The sequence below is a fragment of the Marmota marmota genome, unplaced genomic scaffold, assembly GCF_001458135.2.
Source record: "Marmota marmota marmota unplaced genomic scaffold, marMar, whole genome shotgun sequence".
Taxonomy (NCBI): domain Eukaryota; kingdom Metazoa; phylum Chordata; class Mammalia; order Rodentia; family Sciuridae; genus Marmota; species Marmota marmota.
In genome coordinates, this window is record NW_025999905.1 from 4,961,845 (window position 1) to 4,985,740 (window position 23,896).

At 36.8% G+C, this 23,896-nt stretch overlaps 1 protein-coding gene and 1 non-coding gene across 5 annotated transcripts in view; both read right to left on the reverse strand.

Moving 5' to 3' along the window:
- Dock4 (dedicator of cytokinesis 4) overlaps positions 1 to 23,896 on the reverse strand; it is a 443,711-nt gene that overhangs the window by 397,938 nt on the left and 21,877 nt on the right. The gene's annotated exons all lie outside the window — the stretch shown is intronic.
- On the reverse strand, positions 8,172 to 8,274 carry LOC125615532. The gene has a single exon (XR_007346142.1). It is a non-coding gene; the product is annotated as a small nucleolar RNA U13 (small nucleolar RNA).

Sequence of the window (23,896 nt, forward strand, 5' to 3'; positions counted from 1 at the left end):
GAGGGGGGAGGGTGGTGGATGGGAAAGGCAGCGGAGCACAACAGACACTAGTATGGCAATATGTAAATCAATGGATGTGTAACTGATGTGATTCTGCAATCTGTGTATGGGGTGAAGGTGGGAGTTCATAACCCACTTGAATCAAAGTGTGGAATATGATATGTCAAGAAATTTGTAATGTTTTGAACAACCCACAATAAAAAATTAAAAAAAAAAAAAAGAAAATAGCATAAACTTTACTACAAAAGTTACTTTTACTAAATGTTTGAACAAAATTTTATGTGCATAACTGCTCTGCAACGTAAGAAATACATTCCTGAAATTTCTAGAACTAGGTTATTGCATGGAATGCACTATATTTGAAATTATCAGTGTTCTAAAAGAGCTGTCCTATATATAAGGCCCTGGGATAACATACAACGCATAGTAATGTGTAGTGCCCTGCACTGACAAACTTGAACACATTGCTACTTGTTGACAAGTTCTGACCTGTTTCCATACTCCAAAAAAAAAAAAAACCTAGAGAAAACACATTCTGAATGCTTGAGGAAAATAAGGAATTTGTTCAAATATTCCAGCCTAATACATATTTTTGAAGTACTGATGCCTGATATAAACAATCTATGCTATTCTGAAGAAACTAAGAATGAATTTGAAATACTTTAGTATAATTGAGTTTAAAACATTTTTACGCATTTTTATGTTCTTAAGTTATCACATGCTATCTTCCTTAAGAAATTACTGGTCGAGCAATAAAGATTTGGGTATATCTGTAGCCATAAAATGCAATGTTAAGAAATAATTTCTAGGAGGTAAAAAGTATTATATATTCTTGCAATAATAATGAATGAGAAGACATTATTGAAGACAAAGGTTTTAAATTTTATCCTCTAGTAAATATGAATCAAAAGTTGTGTGTGAAATTTGATATGTTTGAAGAATGTTTGACAGTGGATAAAATGATTATCATATATTATGGATACAATTCACTGAAATAATTTTAAGAGGTAAGCCCATAAGATTTGGTTGTAAATTCTTAACCCTGTGCAGAATAGTAGGATATTGCTATAACTTTGACTTATATTGTGGAAAATATATTCAAGAAGGAAAAATCTATGATCTTTTGCTTGGAAGGAAACTAGTTCTACAAATGCTCAAAGTGGTAAAGAACCTACAATCACACTCCAAAATTACACTCTTTAAAAAAAATCTATTCACTGGTTATGACTTGTCAGTACACATGTGAAATATCGTATTTTAAGCCACAGGCACTGAGACTACATAAGTTCCTTTAAAACCAACAACAGTATCAAAAAAAAAAAAAAAACAAGCAGGAGGGCTGTACGATTACCAATTTGATATGAATAATGAAGTTCTCATTGTAAAGTGGTTATACTTGTCTTTGTTAGAATAAACTACAGTACAATGTAAGCATTTTGCAAACTTCAACAATAGAAAAAGGCTAATGTGCCTCAACTAAAGGTAGTAGGTATCTGCAACAATTTCAATGGTGGGATGGATAAACATGACTGGTTCACTTCTGAATATTTCACTTCTATGAGAACTAAAAATTGGTATTGGCCTTTATTATTTACTAAACATAATTGATATATTTAGTAAATGCATGAATTATTCACAAATCTGTGAAGAAAGACAAGAAGGATCTCAATAAATGTGTTGGATTTCAAAAGAGATCAGCTTAGCCTACCTAAAATGATGCAATGAGAACCCATGGGGAAGGAAGAGACTGTAACACTCCTGGACCTAGTACTGTATAAGATGGTATCAGATTTGACATGAGAAGGCATATCATTCTCAAACAGCAAGAGCAACAACAATGCCAGAACAAACCATGCCATGTGAACCAAAAACATATTACCAAAAAATGTATTATAAACCTTTGTTTGAAGTGTTTTGCTTCTTTCCTCCAAAAATGAATTGTTGAACAGGTCATGAAAGGCACTTCTTTACATATTGTGTAATGTATGAAAGGATATCGTATTTGCTCAATATCCTATTTATAGGATATCTTATATATGTAAAAGATATTATACTGTTCCCTTGTCCTCCTTACAGGACAATCTGTATTTTGTTCTTAATTTTAATAAAGGATATATATACTCTATATTATAATTTCCAAACTATTTTAATGTATCTGGGTCAATTTCATTAAAATCTTCATAGAATTGAAAACGTGGGCTTAATGGGTAAAAGCATATGGGAGAATACATGTACATGATATGCAAATACTATACCATGTTTTTTAAAGTTTTTTCCCTATTTTATTGGTACATTATAGTTGGACATAATGGTGGGATTTGTTGTTACATATCTGTCCACACACACAATATGACTATATAATTTGGCCTATATCATTCCCCAGTATTTTCCCTTTCCCTCCTAAACCATGGTTTTATAAGGGACTTGAGCACCTTCAGATTTTGTTATGTAAGGGGTGTCCTGGAACCAACCCCCCCTTGGAAACCAAGGGACAACTATACACAACATCCTCCCCCAAAAGCTTTCATCTTCCCAATCACAATTCCCTCCTTCCACTTTCTGCAAGATAAAATGTCAATTTGTTGTAATTGTGTACAAATTCTCTCCTTGGTCAGACTGCAAACTTCTACACAATTGAGCATATCATACTTATTAGTATCCATCTGTCCACCTCAATGCACCGCAGTCCAAGCAAATGCTCCATAAATATCCAACTCTGTGACTCAGCTCATCTGCAAACGTAGGTTCCAATTGTGCCTCTCTCAAAAAGGCTTTTGTGAATATCGAATGAGACACTAAAATGATCTCTACAAATAGAGTTGGTAGGATAATATAACCAGGAAAGCAAAAGTACTTTCACGCTGTACCGGAGAACCAAATAAGCAACAGCTATGATATTGAGCTCCAAGGATTTCAGAAAGCCACCGGGAATGTAAAAGCAGCAAAGACCACTCCAGAGACACCTGTAGTCCCATCTACTTGGGGAGGTAGAGGTGGAAATACCACTTGAGCCCGGGAGTTCAAGACTAGCCTGGGCAATATAGCAAGATGACACCATCATTATCATTATCATTATCATCATCATCATCGAAAGAAAGAGAGGGAAGGAGGGAGGGGAAAGAAAGAAGAAAGAAAGGGAAGGAAGGAAGGAAAGAAGGGAGGGAGGGAGGGAGACTGACCACTCCAGGTTTTCAGGGGATTAGAGGTGAAGTTTTCCCAGGAAAGTGGGGCTTGAGAAGAGCCCCAAGGGAGGAGACAGAGGAGCAGTAGTGACAAAGAAAGTCTACAAGTCTACGGAGCCTGCTCTGAAAAGTATCTTATTATCTATAATAAATCATCAGGGATGTGCACGTGGCAATCAGAGGTTACACAGAAATCTCTGAACAGCACTGGGTGGTCTTCTTAAACAGGCATCACTATTTCCCCAGCCAGAGGTCAGTAGCCACTGCAGGAAAGAAAACAGAATGTTCCTCCAGCAGGGAACAACAATTAATTTACTAAACTTTAACCTTCTATACACTCATCTTTCTAAAGGACTTTACTTGTGCTTGGCTATAACCTCTATTAAAGATCCTATCACTGCATTCATCAGTTTGTATCTCACCACTTTTTCCTGAGACTGCAGGCTTAGCAAATATTTTCACAAGCTAACAAGGACTCTGGGCTCTGTGAGGCAGGACTTGGGGCTACCATCAGGATCACCCTGTGCTCCTTTACCTTTTTTACTCAGGTAAATGTAGACATTTAACTAATATTTGCAATGGGGGGAGCAGAAAGAATTATAAACTCCAGTGAGTCTTCATAGTTTAATAATTAAGCTAACCTGAAAGTAGACCTGTGCAGAAACATTTTAAAAACAACAAATCTCCTACTACTTCCTTTTCTATTAGGAGATCTAACTGGTGACAAGTAGTCTTCAACTACTCGTTGAAGAACATACTTCCTATTAACTACAGAAGTTCAGTATAAATGAACAAGAAAAAAAATATGAACTGGTAAACTTGTTGTGCTGGTCTTAAAAACTGAGTAAGACATTTCTACTGCAGAATCCAAGTAGGAAAATTTCACACTCTATCATATAACCCAGTTGTTAACCGCACCAAACAAGGCCCACAGTAACAGAAAGGAAAGATAAAAAGATAAATACATCTTTCATGTCTGTCATGGAAAACCCAATAGAAGGCTATGTTTCTTATAAATTCTAATTAGACCAGAAAGGATAATCAGAAGATTTTCTTTGATCCTGTGATCTATCTTTATTGTACTATCAACTTGTGAAACACAAAAGCAGCTTACTAGTTCGGCACCCCAATTTCAAACAGAGAATCTTTTAGGGGTAATAAATAAATAAATAAGTGAAATCCTCTGCTACTGTCTAGAGTGGTTGGGCTAATTTACCTGACGTAAGGGATGCTTTATTTATGAAAGGAAGGTAGGGGTAGATTACACTCTCCCGGGGAAAACCTGAGCTCTGGAACAGTCTCTCTAGACCACTTAAGTAATATCAAGAGTTCACTTATGACATTTACCCAACTTGTCCTCTAAAGATTTTGTTTCTTTTTTTTTCTTTCTCCCACAGTGACTCTAAGAAAAGGATGACAAAAATCCAGCATCCTAAGCATTCTAACTAAAGAATATTCTAAACTCAACAGCTGCTAAAGCCCATCCAGACTGGCTTCAACTTTCCAAGATTTTAGGATCCAGAGGACAGAAGGTATGTTATTAGTATTAAGGTAGTTAAAATGGCTAGTGAAAAAAGGGATCAGTCCTTATTATAGCTTACACACATATACACATTATTTTTAAAAATGTGTAGTTAGGTCATTTTTTTAAACATCACAATTTTTATTTTGTATGTTCCCAACAAGTAAGTAATTCCAAAGGGTGTGAAACCTCATTTATCTGGCATCAAGAGTGCAGAGCTCTGGAGGAGTGGTTTCCTGAATAACAAACACTCTGCCATTCATTTGCCTGGAGTGGAAATGTTGTCTCTGCCTGCCAGCACTCCTCCCCCAGGGGCTGCCCCTCCTCCACTCTGCAGAGCTGGGACAGGGCTGTCACTGTGGTATCCCACCTTGCCTCAAGAAATATGGACCCAGATTGGTCCAATCTTGGTCATCATCCCCCTTGGATACAGTGGTACACCTAGAAGTAGGCACATGACCAAGCAGGACTTAGAATTTTGTGTGTGGATATTGAAATGAAGATGGTCTCTCTACTTTTTCCTACCTAAAAGCCTCAATCATGTGAGATGAAGCAAAAGCAAGAGTTATTAGAGAGTCCATTTAACCTCTTGGTTTCTGCTTTGCCCAAAAATCAGCTCTGCCCCTGCACCACTGGTTATATGAGCCAACATTTTCAAGGTGGGTTTTCATCACTAGCAACTAAAAGAATACTGGTTCATAAAAATGTCCAAAGTTCAACTAAGTAATCGACCTGGTGTTCAGGGAAACCTTCCCAAAATAATTGCATGCATCTCTACCATAGTTTAAAACGAAAAAAAAAAAAAAACGAAAGAAAGAAAGAAAAACACAGCCATAGTAAACACAATTTAACCTTTTCTTACTGATCTAGTCAACTATACCAAAACATATGATGTTCTCAAGCATTATTAAATTATCCAAGGATGCCTGACTCCATTAAAGAGATAAACACTGCTTTGTAACATTTCTTTGTTTATTATGTTGTCAGCAACATAACACTCCCTGAGTAGGAGGGTCAGATGGCAATTTCTCCTCCCTTGTAGCTGCTGTTGTACCTACTGCCACATCCTATAACAACAAGTAGCTGTTTTCTAAATGAAAATAATCATTCCCCAAAAAGAAGTAAGTTAAGAAATCCCAAGCTAGTTATTGTAAATGACTAATCACATCATGTTCTTGTCACACAAAGAAGAGAGCTTCACTCAAGTTATAAGACAAATAAACAAAAAGAATGGGGTGGGGGTTGCCACTCCAGTGTGGTTTAACCCCCCAGGCATTCTGCTCTTCTCCCACCCTCCTCATTCTTCTCCCAACATGCTCCACTCTTATCCCTGCCCTGGCAATGGAGTCCCTTGTTGCGCGCATCCATTAACGGCCACCCTCTTCACTGGGCTGTGAATCCACTTTCTCACAGCTAATTGACTTAATTTCTCACTTCCCAAATATAACTTCCTGGAAGAGAATCTGGCCCAGGGCTTCTTTTTGAGCTAGACCAAAATCGTGCCAGTGTCAGCTGATGGATGGCTGTCTCTGGGTTGTGTGCCCACTCCTGGCACAATTAGTGACAGCCAAAGAGAGGACCCATTGATTTACTTATTCATTATTTATTTATCTTACTTTCAGCAAACATTTGCACAGAGCTTAGTACAGGCAAGGCAGATACTTTCTAAGTACTTTACAAATATTCATTATATAGTTCAATAAACATGATGAACCAAAAAAGTAGGCATACTTATTATCCCACTCTCATCATATTAGGATTTTCCTGCACATCTTTAGTGGTTATACAGCATATGCAATGCTCTTTAAATATATACTTTTGTTACTGTTTTAAAAATCTACATAGAGCCATATTAATGAAATACATGCATAATAAAGCTTTGAAAAACTGAATAAATAAAACTAATCTTTCTTGTTATTTTCCTATCTTGCCTGAATTATTTACTCACTCTGTGCCAGAAATTAGTATACTCAGTGTGCACTACTTCATTTATACATGCACACATGCACAGAATCTACATGACATTCAATAGATTGATATCCTTTCTCTCAACAATCTGAGGAGTCACCAGAGAGCCTGTCTCGTGCTCAGTGCTTACACGTAGTTTTAAAACTCTTTCTGGAGCATCAAATATCCTGGCCATTGTGCTTTGCTTCATTTAATGTCCATGAGCCATCCTGAGGTGGAACTGTCTCTTTTTACAGATGAGGAAGCTAAGATCCAAACATTTAGCAAGTGACAAAATATTAACCCTGGTCTGAGTTCCACTACACACTATTCAGAAACTTTCACTTAATGGTGATAAACATATTATTACAACCACATGGGATACAGAACTATCCATTAAGAAATAAAAATTCTGTATCTTTCTAAATACTAACATCAGCTGAAACTGTTAATATTAAGCAGAATATCAACATGGGCTTCAGTCTGTGCCTAGAAACAAACAAACAAAAATGTCCACTGCATGTCTACAAAGGGCACATATGGTGGGTTATAAAATCCAAGATAAGAACTATTATTCCATTCTGTTCTCTTGACATGCAAATATCAAGTCATATCAATTTCTTAAAGTGATCTAAAACAGGAAAACCAAGTACGTACCTTTCTCTGAGAAAGGGTACATTCTGTTAGAAGCAGATCAAGGTAAATGAGAACATCCAGGAATCACCTAATGACACAAGTTGATCAAAGAAAGCTGGTGCTTAAACATGCTTTTCACACTTCTCACCTGGTGCCTAGGCTTGGAATATCTTCAACACCCCCTGTCCTCCTTCAGGAACCACCTCCCTCTGCTATCTGCTGCACTGTCACAATCCTAGGAGCACCACTGCTGCCACTGAAAAGTAAGTAGTGCCAATCTTCCTTGCCATTTTGTCATATCTCTTTGGCTTTGTCAAGAGGAAAATCACATGCTGCCTTCTTTTCCTTCTACTTCTAAACACCATATCTATAAGAGGCAAAGAGAGTCAAGAGCTCTTTGTTTGTTTGTTTTGGTTAGTTGTTTTTTTAGTTATACACGACAGAATATATCTTGACTTGTCATCCATACATGGAGTTTAACTGCCTATTCTTGTAGGCGAACATAATGTGGAGTTACACTGGGCGTGTATTCACATATGAACACAGGAAAGTTATGTACTATTCATTCTACTGTCTCCCATTCAAGTCAAGAGCTCTAAAACAATATTTTCCACTACACAATCTAAACCACATATCTTGGGAAATTAAAAGGCATGTTTTGGGGGTAAGATAAATGAGTTAATGGAACTATGCCATGAAAAAAAAAAGCAGAAAAAAAAAACAGTGCCAGGAACAAGTATTTTGTTGTTCTTTTCATAAATCACTTTTTAAAGGCACGATTGACATTAAAAAGCTAGATATATTTAATATATACAACTCGATGAGTTTAGTAAAATATTGACTATCCAAAATTTTCTTCTTGATTCTTTCTTTCTTTTTTTCCACATTAGATGGGTAATGTGCCAATGTTGTAACAAGGTTTACTGGAAGGCATATCACACACAATAGCATAAACACCCAATCATCAGGCTTATGAGCCAAAAGGATCTCTTCCTCTTTCCATGTTACTATTTTTGTGTGTGTATGAATGTGTGTGTGTGTATGTGTGTGTGTGTGTGTGTGTTTATTTAATGAGTCTCTCCGGAAAACTTACACATTTACTTGGGTCATATCTTGTTACTGGAGGTGTCTTCAGATCCTACAGTGTACTTCAAATCAAATCCTTTAAGAGTGGACTTGACTTTAAATTTAAAGTTCAGTTCCCTCAAGAGAATAAGATGTAGCAATCCAGCTAAACTCCTTAAAGTTTAAAAAAAAAAAAAAGAAAGAAAAGAAAAATTTGACCTTGTAGGGCTATAAGAATTTCCTTTGTTTTCAAGAATGTCAGTTTCATAGAAACATACGTTAAATGTTTAAAGTAACTTCTTTTAGGTAAAAGTAATTGCTTGGAAGAAGAAATTCTGACAACTGCATCTGTTTTAAATTCTCATTACTTTATTGAAATCCAATGTATATTTGATAGGGAAGGACAGAGGAAAAGCCATGGCATGGTTTATAATTTCCAAAGTTCCCTTTGGACATGTCTCCAATAATTCTCAACTACAAAGCTTTCATCATTAGTAGACAGAATTCCATTGGATCAATGGCATATAGGGCTGGACCAAAGTCCCAGGATCTCAATTAAGAGATGTTATTTTTCAGGGAACAAAACTACAGCACATGGATCAAACTCTTGTCTCCCTTTTCCAAGTTCTTCCAAGGAATTTTAAAAAATTGGTGTTGATGCCAGAAGAAGAGCAAACATCCTCCATCTGCAAGTGGAACAGAAAAACAGAAGCAGGTGGTCAAGCAGCTAAGCTGGCAAAGCTTCTGGCCAGAGGCCGGACGGCCTGGATTCAGACTTGGCTGCAGTCACTCATGACTCTCCAGTGCACAGCTGTATGGAAGCCAGTCCTACCTTGACAAGAAATGTTTGTGAAAGACAAGGCATGAGAACACTCACTTTATTACAGAATCCACAAATTCCATAACAGACATTAGGAAATTAGCTCATTAACTTAAAATGTTTTCAGCAAAAGGAGAAGCAAGAAAGACATTTGGCAGGAGGGGGTCACATATACTCATGGAATTTATTTTAAGCTATTAATAACAAAAACTGCAATCTCACATTCTTATGTGAATAGCCATCTTTTCTACTTTCTTTTCAATGCCTGTGAGTCTTTGTACCATTTCTTTAAGCACTGGTTCAAGTCTAACCTGAGTAAAATTTAAGCAATTCAATTGAATTACTTACTGTGTATATATGTGTGTATACACACACACACATACATATTAGGTAGTAGGCATACTGTGCCTACTATTGCCTCAGATAAAAGAAAAAATGTTCTCTTAAGATCTTATTTAGTCTTTTAATTTAAAACTTTGAATTATTGAATACCTTAACAAGTTTTATAAAATTAAGACTCCTTGACTTTCTCCTATGCCAGCAGAAAACCCACCAGCTCTTTCTCACTCTCCATCTCTAAATAACAATTATCCTATCTATTACCTTAGATAAATGTATATTTATCTGTGCAAAAATACATTTACTGTGTAAAAACGCAGTAATGATCACAATTACATCTAAATCAAAATTTGAAAACCATATTACTTTTTAGGATCATTGAATCCACCACATATCACATTTTCCAGTATAAAAATACTATTTCCCATGAGTATTTAAAATATTTTCTCAGTTTGGACTAAAATTTATCAGGTACTGAACTAACTAGTAAAATATATACATATATATATATATATATATATATGTATAAAATATGTATATACACATATATACACACACATATATACATATAAAAATATATACGTATATAAAGTTATCAGTCAAGGTTCTTTTTGTTTTTTTAGTTTGTTTGTTTTATTTTTGTTTTTGTTTTGTTTTGGTTTTTGCTGTACTAGGGTTCAAACCCAGGGCCTCACACATGCCAGGAAAGTTGCTGTAGCACTGAGCCACATCCCCAACCCCTTGATCAACTTTTAAACTGCCTTTAAACTTTGTTGTAAAATGATCTAGAAGTGAGTTTTGAAAACTCGTTAAGGTATTCAATAATTCAAAGTGCCTTCCATTTGGACTACATGGAAGGAGAACTAGATATTTTCTACCTTATGTCCTTCACTCCCACGCATGTTCATCTAGATCTCAAAGTCCAAGTCTCAAAGTCACTCACCCCAGGTGATCTGCTATCACACTTGCAAAAAGCTCCTTTAAAAACATGGTTAAACAGTACAGGGAGATAAGGTAAACCCTGACCATGGCTGAAGATCACTTTTTAATTCTATTTATAACTATATTTGTAAATCACTGAAGGAGAAAATCAGGTACATCTGTTGTCCCAGTTTGGGTCAGAAATCCATGAAAAATTGCAATTCAAGCATGGCAGACCTCAAACAGAAAACATCAGCACCCTGTGTGGTCTTTTGTAAGAAAGTACACATACACTTGTATTCTCATTTTTACTCCAAAGTTAGTTTTCTAACTGGTACCAACACAGCTTGATGGATGAAATTTTAAGCACAAAATTTAAAGTGTCATTTAGAACAAGATAATTTAAATCTCTGGAAGATTCAATTAAGAATTACAAGAATTTTACAAATATTTGATTTTTTTAAAGAAAGAATTTAGTATGGGACAAGGTATTATAAAAATTTTTCTGTGGTTGACTTGCAAAATATCTGAAAAATAGCATGCCAATAGCTAAGGGAGGCAGAAGTAGGAAATGAACATCAATTATGCATTTATGGACTATTCCAGAACTTTGGTGTCAATCCCTATTCTCCTGTAGCCTTTGATGAGACTTTTAGCCTCTATTCCAAAGTCGAATCAGGTCTGAAAGAAACAAGAACTTGAATTTTTCAAATGCAAAAACTAATTATCATAACTGATAAGAGAGGAGACAAATCACCTACAGGCTCATTCACCAGCCTAAATCAGAGAGATGGACCAGCACTGGGTGGGGCTCACCTACAACAAGCATGCAATAGAAGCTATTAGTTTGAACAGTTGAGTAACTCAGCTATGATACCATAAATTCCATGAGCAGTTTTTCCTGAAACCAAGTTTCTTGGGCCTCTGATTTATACATGACCACTATAAATTCACTTGCTACCATCTCCATTTCCATAAGCAAAGCAGAGGCAGAAAATTATGAGGAGGAGAGAAACTGCAAAAATAGCCAAGAAAATTATAAGTGATGGTCTGAAAACAAATAGGAGAGAAGAAAAGGAAAAAAAAATTAAAAAGCACGCACAGACGCACAGACACAAAGAAGGAAACAAATTTAGGATTATTTACCATAGGTGCAAACTTGTACTTATCACAGTAGCTTCAGAGCCACACCATATTGCAGAACAAGCATTGTCTTCATAATGATGGCCTTGCTTAACTACATAAAAGATTAAGCTACATTCACAATAGTCCAAGAGGGAAGGATATTAAACATCTTTTACAAAAATGTTCTTAAGTAAAAAATTAATTAGGGTATTAAAAGAAGATTTTCAGTTTCCAGAAAACCTGATGATATGCTCAAGTAATCCAAGAAATCTTGAAGTAAAATGTCTCTCCGTAAATAATTATCAACATACACAAAATACTGTCACCCAGGGCCACAGCATACTCAGAACTAGTACCATATGTGCTTTAAAGAAAAAAAAAAAGCCTTTCTACCACAGTAATCCAGTCAGATATTTTACCTTATAACCGCTTCTATTCATTTAAAATGTGATTTAGCAACATGAAAAACTTCTAGTCATAGTAACAAAAAAAAAAAAAAAAACCCTAAACTAACATGAACATGGTTCAGAACCACTTTCACTAAACACCCACAGCTTACTTTCAAAAGCCTGGTAAATATATTCTAGTCTAAATGTTAAAAAAGCTTTCACAGACAGTTCTGACCCTCCTTCAAAGCACAGATATTTTAGAATTATGCTTCAATGGCTTAAGCTCTGCATTTTCCTATCTCATTGGCAAGGCTGAATGGTTCACTTCTGATATTAATTTTCCGCTTAAATGAAAAAAATAATTAACCTATTTCCCATAAAGAAATAACTAATGAACACAATTACAATCACTTCACAAAATAGACTTAACTATTGAAAAGAAAAATGATGAAAATGAATAGTAATAAGAATTTTGACCATGTCATATTTTATTTCACTAAGTATAATCCATGTAAACAAGTATTTTGCCTTGTTTTATATTTAACTTTTTTCTTTTATCTTTATTATATTTAATCCATGAAGAGGGGAATCACATAATGATACACAGATGTAAGTTATAAAGCATAATAACACAATGGAACACACAAAATGGACCACAGGATTTGGTAGCTAGAACTTGACCAAAATCCTGCATCTACCTAAGTACCATCATCCCCTAGTCCATCTTCCTGATCCTCTAAGGTGTCTTCTTCACATACACATTGAAATTTTCTCCGTATTACTATAATTGGAAAAGACATTTCTAATATTTCAAGGATTCTTTTAACAGCCTTATTATAGTTGTCTAGGGCTGCCAAAACAAACTGCCACAGACTGGTCAGCTTGCACAAAAGAAATTAACTTTCTCACAGTTCTGGAAGTCTAAAAGTTCAAGAATGAAGTGCTAGCAAAATTGGTTTGCTCTGAGGCCTCTCTTTAACTAACAGATGGCCGCCCTCTTGGCTGTGTCCTCACTTGGTCATCCCTCTGTATACACACACACCCCTCGTACCTTGTTATAAGTCAAATTTCATCTCAAAAGGACACCAATCAGACTGGATTAGGGCCCACCCTAAATCTCTCATTTTAACTTAGTCACCTGTTTAAAGGCCTATATCTAAATGTAGTTATATTCTAAAGTACTGGGTTAAGACTTCCATATATGAAAGGGGGGTGGGGGACATAATTCAGCCAATAACACTGCCCAAATGAAATTTAAAGCAAATATTCCAGTAAGTTTTCTGTGCTATGCATCTTGGGATTATTTTTTAAAAAATTTTATTCTAATTTGTTATATATGACAGCAGAATGCATTACAACTCATGTTACACATATAGAGCAAAATTTTCATATCTCTGGTTATATACAAAGTATATTCATACATTCGTGTCTTCATACATGTACTTAGGGTAATGATGTCAATCTCATTCCACCATGCATCTTGGGATTTTTCAGAGTAATTTAAGGAAATATCTTCCACCCAGAAGGCAAACATCCCATTTAGCTAGAGAAAATACCTTCAAAAATACTTCTGAAATAAGAAAAGTGAGACACCTTCTTCTTGATGGCCGAATTTAATGCACCAGCCTCTCTGTGAAGGTCTGGATTTCTCTAGGAAGGGATTTTTGACCAGATCTCTCAGAGGGTGTGTCTTCTTCTCCTAATAGAAAGTGAGCCACCAGAAGCATATGACCTCAGTCAAAGGCCAGGTAACCCATCTCCCATGTAAAAAGAACCAGTGAATTTTTGAAACTCAATGCCAGTGTTAGAAACAGAGGTAAAAATCTGGGCAACTGTTCCCTTCAAAACCAGGCAACACTATTACTTAAAATTACAGCAATTCAGGTTTTCCAGTATTCATCTTCTGCAACAGAGATTAATTCTTGACCAATCTGTCATTAAATAGAAAAACCATAACACTAAATGGTATATAATTCTGTTACAATAAAAATACATCAAATACATAAGTAAAAATTTTAAAAGACAGGAAGGCAATACCTTAAAGAATAATAATAGGTTATTTCTGGTATAAGGATTTTAGAGAGATTTTGGTACTTTTTCCCTGCTTTTTTGGTATTTCCAATTTTAAAACTATAAGGCATTAAACTTTATTTTCTGCTATATGATGCACAAGTAAAAATGACACTCTGTTATAAAGAAAGATCTCATTAGTATACCAGACCCCAGAGGATAGTCTCATATCTGAACAAACTAATCAACAAGCACACATGTGACAATCAGTGTGATCACATGGACATTTATCATTTCCCTGATGTCAAACAAATCTGGCATGTCAACAGCTCAAAGGCCAACCAACGAGTACCCAGAATCCAATGTAATCCCTCTGACATTCTATACATTTGCCTGATAAGTGTCAGATTTTACAGACATTCTGTCCAAACACCAGAAAGGAAACAAAGTAGAACAAAGCAGGACTTCCTTCATGCACTGTGTGACAAATAAATAGCAAAAGGAGATGACTCCCAGCCCCCTCCCCAATTTATAATTACTTTTCCATGTCTGAACACAACTGTTTCAACTAGAGGGAAGGGGAAATGTCACTTCCGGACAATAGCCCTTGTTGTACCAAATTATTTTCCATTGTCTCTTTCTAAAGGCTTAGTGGCAAGTCAGCTGTTTTGTAGGCAGCAGGCCCTCTTATCCTGGTTCCCTAAGGAATCATTTCCTAAAGAGATTAATAACAGAGCCAAACAGAAGTGGCTTTGAAGCCTGCACTGCTCTTTTAAAGGCAGTCAGCAGCTAGTTTGAAAGGGTTCCACTGGGATCAAGTCTGGTTTCCAAATAGTTGTTTGTTAGGCAATATTTAGGAATCACCTGCTCCCAAAGGGTAGCGCACACTCAATGTGCCATGAAGAACTGCAGGAGACCACGGTCATGGCTATACCAGCTGAGGGAAAGCTTGGAAATGCCCAAGGCAGGAGCTGCCCCAGCAAAAACCCAGACATTTTCACTGGCCATTCCAAGTGGAAAATGGCCTTTGAGAAAGGCTACCTAAGCAGCATTATGTCCAGTTGTGCACTGATTAAAATAGATAAGGCAAGAAAGCAAGGAGTCTGTGCAGCCTGACATCCCTGGGGTGCTGACAGGGCCAGGGTGTGGGAGGCAGTGGGGAAGAATAGACCTCCTGCCACAGCCCTAGGCAGGTGATCCACAAAGATGCCTCAGAGAGGACTCCTGTGGCCTTCCCTTGCAGGTTTTTTCCATCCTCCTCATCTCTCCCCACCCTCCTCCTCTGCACCAGTTCTATCCAGATTCTCCACCTTCATCTTGCTCTGCAATAGCCCGCCAGGTATGATCTGCACCACAGCCTGGACCATGCCCACCCACTCCGAGCCTTGACTAGCTGATGACCTCTGAACTTCCAGTTGACTGTAAGAGTCCATGGCATCCCATCAGACAAGGCCATACAACCTGAGAAGGTACCTATCACTAAAAACAGAAATTGCTCACACGCGCCCAATTTGGAAAAGACTGTCACCTTCCTCAAGACACACTCTACCTTTACTGGCTTGAGCTGTGTGTTCCCAAGAGCTTTCGTGGTTCAGAAACTCAATGAACTTGCTGCTCAAATTTAAGGGTCAGCTTCTGATGACCTATGACAAAAAGGTGTGGTGTGGGGGTGTTATCTTGCATAAAACCACAAGCTCCCTTGATATTACTTTTATCTAGGAAAAGGACCAAAAACCTCTTTATCACCACAAGAACCACCCCCCAACACACACAAACACAAATGCACTCTAGTATGGGGAATAAATGCAGGTTTTTAAATAATAATAATAATAATATTTAAAATGACTATTTTAATTAACAGTTCTCACCACCATCATAGGATAGTGAAAGGTACAATTTCCAACAGCTCTCTTTCACTGTGACCTCAAATGGTTCCAGGGAATCCACCCTGGACTTAGGTTTTAGGGCTTCCTCTCACTTACATTTTGCATTCCCAGGTGACTAGTTCCTCATCATCACCATATGATGCTTTATCTCACTGCTTTCTAAATTATTTTTGTTTGCAAGCCTATTAAAAGATTTATGACAACTATGTTTTCCCTTGTACATTTTTAAGTTTACATCTTAATAATATTTTTCATTGCAATTTTAAACAGTGAAAAACGATCTACATTTCCAAGGCACTGAATAATAACACTTGAAAATTAAACTATAACATAATTCTCTAAAATGTATCCACCTGAATCAAGACATCAACTTGCTCTTTACCATTACACGTGAAAGAAAGAACCTGAAATAGCGTGGGTGAAAAGACTTTGTTTTCCTTTATTCCTTATATTTATCCTTGAATTATTTCCACTGCACTATCCTCACAGATTTTTATCTTTATATAAAGTATTTTTTATGTTTGAACATTTTATTAGTCATTCTATCATGTATCTTTGTAAAATAAGTACAAAGATAATTGGGCCATTAAAATTTTTTTATTTGGCATTAATGATGGAAAGACATAATAAGAAGTAAGTTTACTATAGATGCATAACAATGAAAATTGTTACATGTATATAAATATCATGGTCACAGGAAACAAAAAATTACACATAAATATAAATATTTTATGATCAAAAGAACTTTTTAAAATACAAATATTAACTTTTAAGTTTCTTATGACCATAAGACTCAAATTACTTCTGTATCAGGGCTGATTTATATTTGTTGTCAGTTTTATATAATGGATAAAAACATAAATATTAAATATTCTATAACTATTAAGAATAAAAATAAGCTGCTTTAAAAATTCAGCTCATAATGAGACCGATGAGATACTTTTGTAATTAAATTAGGTATGTATAGAGGAATATTTCTAAAAGAGGCATCAATTTTATTCTTATCTGACCCATCCCCTTTTTTAATCTAAAAGCTGAGAAAACTTGTTCATGCAAGTAACTACATGGAAATTTAAGTTTGCTTTAATAATTTTCCTCTATAGTTTGAATTCCTTCTGGGATGTATGCCAAAAAAATCTCAGAGTGATCTATCACCAAAATTATTTTTAATGATCAACTGACAACTCAATTAAGTCCTCTTTCAATTTTGTGGAAAATAAAGAATTGGATGCCACCTGAATTGCAAAAGTATTTGTTATCCTGTCATTAGAATCATTAATTTTCATCAACACCAACACTACCATTTCAATCATTCCTTTGTTCAGAGCACAGGTGTTTTTTCACCCCAGGGTCTCAAACAGCACCCTGATAATATTAAGAAAACAACTGAGACTGGCCTTTCTCTTGGCAAGGGGGAGGGGGTGTGTCTATTAGAACAGGAGACTACAGGGAACAAAGAATATATGAAAGTTGAGATCTAAAAATAGGATTCCTGAAATCTACCAATACCCCTTATTATCACATCCAGGACATATCCTTTAGAAAGTTTCTGGGTCCATGAATTCCTGTCTGAAGATCTCCATTTGATCTAAACTCTCCATTTGGTCTGAACTCTGAAAAATATGTAGGGCTGAGAGATTTGCTCTTCCCTCCAACAGAAATGCAATTCTGTCTGCCTTACCTCTCATAATGTCTTCCCATCATTAATGCCAAGTAAAAAAAAATTTAATGGCCCAATTCTTGGCATGAAAAAATGTACTGAAAAAAAAATACCATAAATATAATGCCCTTATTCGGCTTCTCTGGAATCAAAACAGTAAAACCTGTATTTTGCACAAACCTGCCAATTAATTTATTTTAATTACAGCAAATTTCACCCTCCAGAGTCTTCTAACCACCAAGTCCTGCTCAGTAACAATATGGGAACTGACTCATTATACTAAGCTGTCTCCTGAGTAACTACTTCTCTTTCAACCAAGTGCATTTGTTCTGAGAGCACTCTATTCAGTGTTGAGATTGCACACAAGACAAAAAATAATAATATAAAAGAAACAAGTTTGATGGTGGTTGTTTGTGTTTGTTCTTGAATGAAATCATTACACAGATGTTGGTCATCTAGGCGTGAGCAATCCCACATAACATTTTCAAGAGCTTGGCTGTGTTTGTCCTTTTCTGACCTAAATTGCCCTAGGTTACAGGGACAGTGAGTTGCAACGAGAGTAGGAAAGAAAATAACTCTCCTGCCAACCAACTTCTAATTCTAGTCATCACTGTCCAACAACCAAGCTCCAGGGCATTCAATCACTGAACAGTAGCTGAGGACAGACGTTGGAAATCTATGTGATCCTTGCAGAGCGGTGCCTGTCCCTCTGTTACAGACATCAGTCTAGGTTGAGGAATTTATTAAAAGAGTGAATGCTCAGGAATCAGAGAGTCCTGGGCTCAAAGCTCATTATCATCCATACCTATGTGTCCATAGATAGCTCTTCTGAAATTCAGGGATGATAGTAAATGCACCTACCTGAAGAGGTCATTGTGAAGACTAGCCCAGCTAATAATGGATTTAAGAGCACTTAGCCTAATAACAAAATATTCACTGGATAGGAGCTGTTGTTAAAATACCCTTACACATTTGCAAACCAATTTCTTTGGCAATCAACTCATACAGATACTTAAATGTAAAAGGGAATGCTGATTTTTTTTTCACATAAATTTGAAATAAGCCCTTTCATAATGTTAATAAAAAAAAAAAAAAGATGCTCTTAAGAGGAACTCCAGCTTTTTATCCAGGTTCACCTGAAGGAAAGGACACCCACTTTGCAGAAATGCTGTTCTTCTGTTAGGCAGACACCATGGTGGTCTCTTGGGCATTAGCTGTCATTGGCTTGGCATAAGCTGCATGTGGGAGGAAAGTAACAACACACTCTCAGACTAACATCCCCCAAGACTCATAGCAATAGTACAAAGACTGTAGGACCTTGATTAATCTAATAAACAAAGTGGATTAAGTATGGAGCATCAGTATACAGAGTCTCAAATGCTTATTGACAACAGTAGCATACTCTCCTTCTCTGAGAGCTTGCTGAAAGATGACTCTGCTCTCATTTTCTTGCATCACGGTGATGGATTAAATGCAGTTCAGTGCTATAGCAGCCCATGCAATAGGAGTTGTAGTGTTCCTGCTTCTGAGATAAGAAGGAGTGGCCCTGTCACCCATTTTGTACTTCTAAAGTGAGGCTTACGGTACACCTCTCCTCTTATTTAATTTTTAGTGGTTTTCACTCATTTTATAATTTAAATGAATGGAGAGTTTCTTCAGAAGAGAGTCAAGAAGGAAAGAAAAGAAGACTTTAGTAGGTTGATAGGGAGCTGTAAGACATAAAGAAAATCATCAGGACTGGGAGTATAGCTCAGTGATAGAGCACATGCTTAGTTTTTGCAAGTCCCTGGGTTAATCCATAGCACTAAAAAAGCAGAAGGAAAAGAAAAGAGAAAACAAATCAGTAACAGTGCTTCTATCGCCCAGCCATACTTGTGCAAAAGACTCATTTCATATAACTCTGCACCTTTTTCCCAGCTGCCCACCCCTACCACTTAGCTCAGAACAGAAATACCCATCAGGAAAGAAGAGCATCACAAGGAAAACAGCTCTTGAAAATAAACTGTGTCCTTAGATCCCTCCTCAAGTACCAGACACACACTAACACAATGAGTTCCAGTCCTACAAAGCAGCTGCCTAATCTATGATGACAGGACATTACTTGGTTTCTGGTAGCAGCTAGTCACATGGAAATGACTGGTTTTGCATGCCTTTTAAAAAAAATGATCCCTAGCCAGGCACAATGGCACATGCCTTTAATCCCAGCTACTTGTGAGGCTGAGGCAGAAGGATTACAAATTTGAGGCCAGCCTGGACAACTGAGCAAGACCCTGTCTCAAAATAAAAAATAAAAAGGGCTGGGGATGTAGCTCAGTGGTAAAGCACTTGCCTACCATGCATGAGGCCCTCGGTTCACTCCCTGAAACCAAAAAACAAAAAATTTTTTTTTCAACCCTCAGCCATCACACTTCCCTTCATCCTTCTCTTTCATAGTCTACTCAGAAGCACAGAAGAGGAGCTCAAATACAGAATACATGTAAACAGGAAGCTGCCAAACTAGACGATTTTGTATAGATCCCAATATGCTAAATGATCCACAGGAAAGTAGGATAATATCCATCATAAAGATGATCTTAAAGACACAGAAATTTCAGACATAAAATGCAATTATAATAGTAGAAAGAATGAAAGTTTCTAAAAACTGTGCTTGAGTCTAGCCAACTCCTCAAAAGTGATCATAAAGAGCACTCAGAACATTAGAATGTTTACTTAGGATGCTTATTTATTTAATGGGAAGAGAGATGGAAATGACCACAGGGAAAAGTCTCCTGAGTCCTCTAGAAGCACTGCCTTATAGATATCAAATAATACACTGCTAATATAGTATCCTTTATTAGTAAGTTTCAGTGCTTTTATCTCCCAGCCATATCTGTGCAAAAGACTCACTTCATATAACTCTGTACCAATACAAAGAGTTTATTTTTTAGACGTAGATATTAGAACACAAAAACTGCAAGGCAAATTAAACACATTTAGCACTCCAAGAAACTCTTCAAGGAGAACACAACTACTTCAATTGAAACTTTTTCTAGAATTGGTATGTGATTTTTGACATAAAAGGTCACCTCAAAACCTTTCTTCTACCCTTACAAAACTCAACTCAATTAGAAGCACAGAAATAAAAATGGTAGTTCTACCAACAAGGTTTAGGAGATTATGATGGCTTTATTTAAAACCCGTCAAAATCAAGAACAGACCAGTGAAACAGGCACCTCAATCGTGTGATGAATATTAAACTTAGACTCGTATCATTTTATCATAAACACTTTTCAAATTAGAGTCTTCATAGTGTATGCACTTCTGACATGTTGTTAGTAAACTGTCAAGTTGTCAATCCTGTTTTGAAAGGGGACAGCCTCGGAAGGGGGTGCAGGCAACATCAGTTTCTTGTTCTTCAGTAAATCCCACAGTCTAAAATAGAACATGACTGGAAAACAAAATTCCAAAGTAAAAACTAAAATTTGATAGCTTCAAAGTCAACCACAGAGCAGTTGTCAGTACCATGTACCCTGAGTTCATTATTTAGAAAACCGACTCTAAAAGAGAAACGGCAGCCGCTAAGCACAAGGGTGGGCAGCTGCAGAACCCAGACAAGGAAGGAGCCAGCATCACACCTCGACCCGGAACTCCCAGAAGGCTGCAAAGCTATCCTATAAAACTCTGCCTTCTCGAGTCATGCAATAAACCTCAGAGGATCAAAGAGCTCAGGGAAACAGAGGCGCAGCACCCCTCATACACAAAAATACTCTCTTCCATCCACAACCAACCTTTTGACCCACAAGCTCACACACCACATTCTGGGATCTGTCAGGCAGATCAGACTGAAATGCTGTTCTTCCAGGTCTGAAAAAAAGTGTGCATTGAATCTGCAGCCATGGAGTTAAAGGCACTGACTTTTCCTTGGAAAATCTTCTCAGAGAAGAATGGGCCCATATGAAAGCACAAGCCCTAGAGAGTCATTCCTGGAGCTTCATCAATTCCATGATGACAGCTTGAGTTTCCCATTTGCATGAAGCACTGTTCCAATGTCAGCTTCCTTGGGGTCCCCACACTGCCACCCAGCATTTCGTAGCTAGGAACTGCTCTACCACCTTAGTGGGAAGGTTGGTAAGAGGACTGCTTTATGTATTAAAGTATAGAGAGTATATTCCCAAATCATAACTGTCTGCCCCTGTAGGAAGCATCTTCCACAGTGACATGGTAGTCATTCTCCTGAAGTTGATAAAAATGGCTTGCTATTAATAGTCACTTTTATGTGTGTGTGTGTGGTGCTGGGGATTGAACCCAGGGCCTTGTGCATGCAAGGCAAGCACTGTACCAGCTGAGCTACATCCCCAGTTAATAGTTACATTTTTAAGAGTAAAGTACAGAGCTATTTCTTAGTCAAAAAGGGAAGTATCCACATGATGGTTTGCATATGACTCTTCTTCTTGGGCAAGTGAATATTAGCAAGACTGGATACACTAAATGATAACTCCCAATGCTGCTAATTTTGCTCATCTGGTATACTGACATCACTTTACAGACTAACAAAACGTTGGCGATAATATCCACTGTTGGCAAGGGAGTCAGAAACAAGAACACTAGTGGGAGTACAAAATGGCACTGCCTTTTGGGAAAAACATATATCATCATCTACAAAAATGGTAAATGCACATCCCATTTTACTGGCCAATCCCATGTTGAAGTCTATTTCCTACAGAAATATTCACCCATGTGTTACTGGAATATAATATAAAGGTGAAAATCTTTGAGAACACATTGTTTAGAATAGCATGCTATTAGAAACCAGAAGAGAAATTCTAAATAATGATATATTTCTATGTGGAGTAGTATACAACTATTTTAAAAAAGGTAATTAATTAAAAAGCAGGATCACAGAGTTTAAATGGATAAACAGTAGATGAACTTATATCTTAGGGAATAAAGAAAAATGTTTGTAATGAGACTTCTGTACTAGGGAGTCTACAAGAGAACCCAAGGGTTCACAATGACATGAAGAGGGCTGACTCTGGGACAAGAATGTGAAGTACTAGGGCACAGAGTCAGGAACCTCAATTGATTGTTACCTTATCACTAACCTTTTGCACCTTCTGAATTTTATACCATGTGCTGTCAATATAACATTTAAGAGTGTGCATTCTGGAGTCAAGCATTCTGCCTTCAAAGACCAATTTTATATACTTGTCCAGGATGAACTTAGACAAGTCACTTGATCTCTGTATCTCAGTTTCTTTCTTTTTTTACAACAATTTATTGGTTCTTCTTACTTATACATGACAGTAGAATCCATTTTGATATAATTATACAAGCATGGAATATATCTTATTGTAGTTAGAACCCCATTCTTGTAGATGTATATGATGGTGGGATTCACCATGATGTTTTCATATATGTACATACAAAAATTATGTCAGATTCATTCCACTGTCTTTCCTTTTCCTATCCTCCTTCCCTTCCCTTCATTCCCCATTTTCTAATCTTGTACCTCAGTACCTTGAGCCGAAAATTGAAATTAACACTGCCAATTCCAGAGAATTATGATATGTGTCAAGGACTCAAAACAGTGGCTGTTGCACAGTAATCCTCACATTTAAGTATTATAGTTATTATTTTATATGTAATTTTTCAAATTAAGAACTAAACTTCAAATGTACTTATAGAAAGCTCTCTCCATGTATAATGTTTTTAAAAAGCAAACTATAGAACATCAATAATGTGCTAACATTTTTAAAAATACATACAACACCAGAACAGCAAAGAATCTGAGTCACCCCCAAAGCATTAGCAATGATAATTTATAAGAAGGAGCATGGCGGAAAGAGATGAAGGAATACTTCAGTTTGCTACTTATATTCCTCTCTACTGTTTGAACTTCTAATCAAAGGCATGAATACACTGGATCATGTCAGAAAGACAAAATTTAGAGTTCGCAGAGCCCCAAAGCCTCTTTTCACTAAGGAAACTAGATAAGAAATAAATAACACACCATTCCCCTGTTGGAGAGATAGAGGAAGCAGGTCTAACTAAAATTTCAGCTTCACCACTTATAAACTCTACATGCAAAGGCATAGTTAGGCCTGTGGACATTTGACTCACTTTCAAGGCACAGCATACTAGACCAAGAAGAGTAAATTCAGAATACAAGGAGAACACAATGGTGCCCTCTGGAGTTGTGCAACAGGGTGGCCATGAAGCACACAATACCCTTGTTCACATGAGCGAGAAGAGTTTTCTGGGCCCTGGCACAGCTGGGTGGGCCCAGAGGAGCTCCAGCCACCATTTGCTCCATTCATACACTATACGAACTATACCACTGTACAGAGGGTACAGCTAAAAATCCCCTATGCTAAGTTTAGGTGGCAAACATGCAGGCCTCTGGCATTGCTGCTAA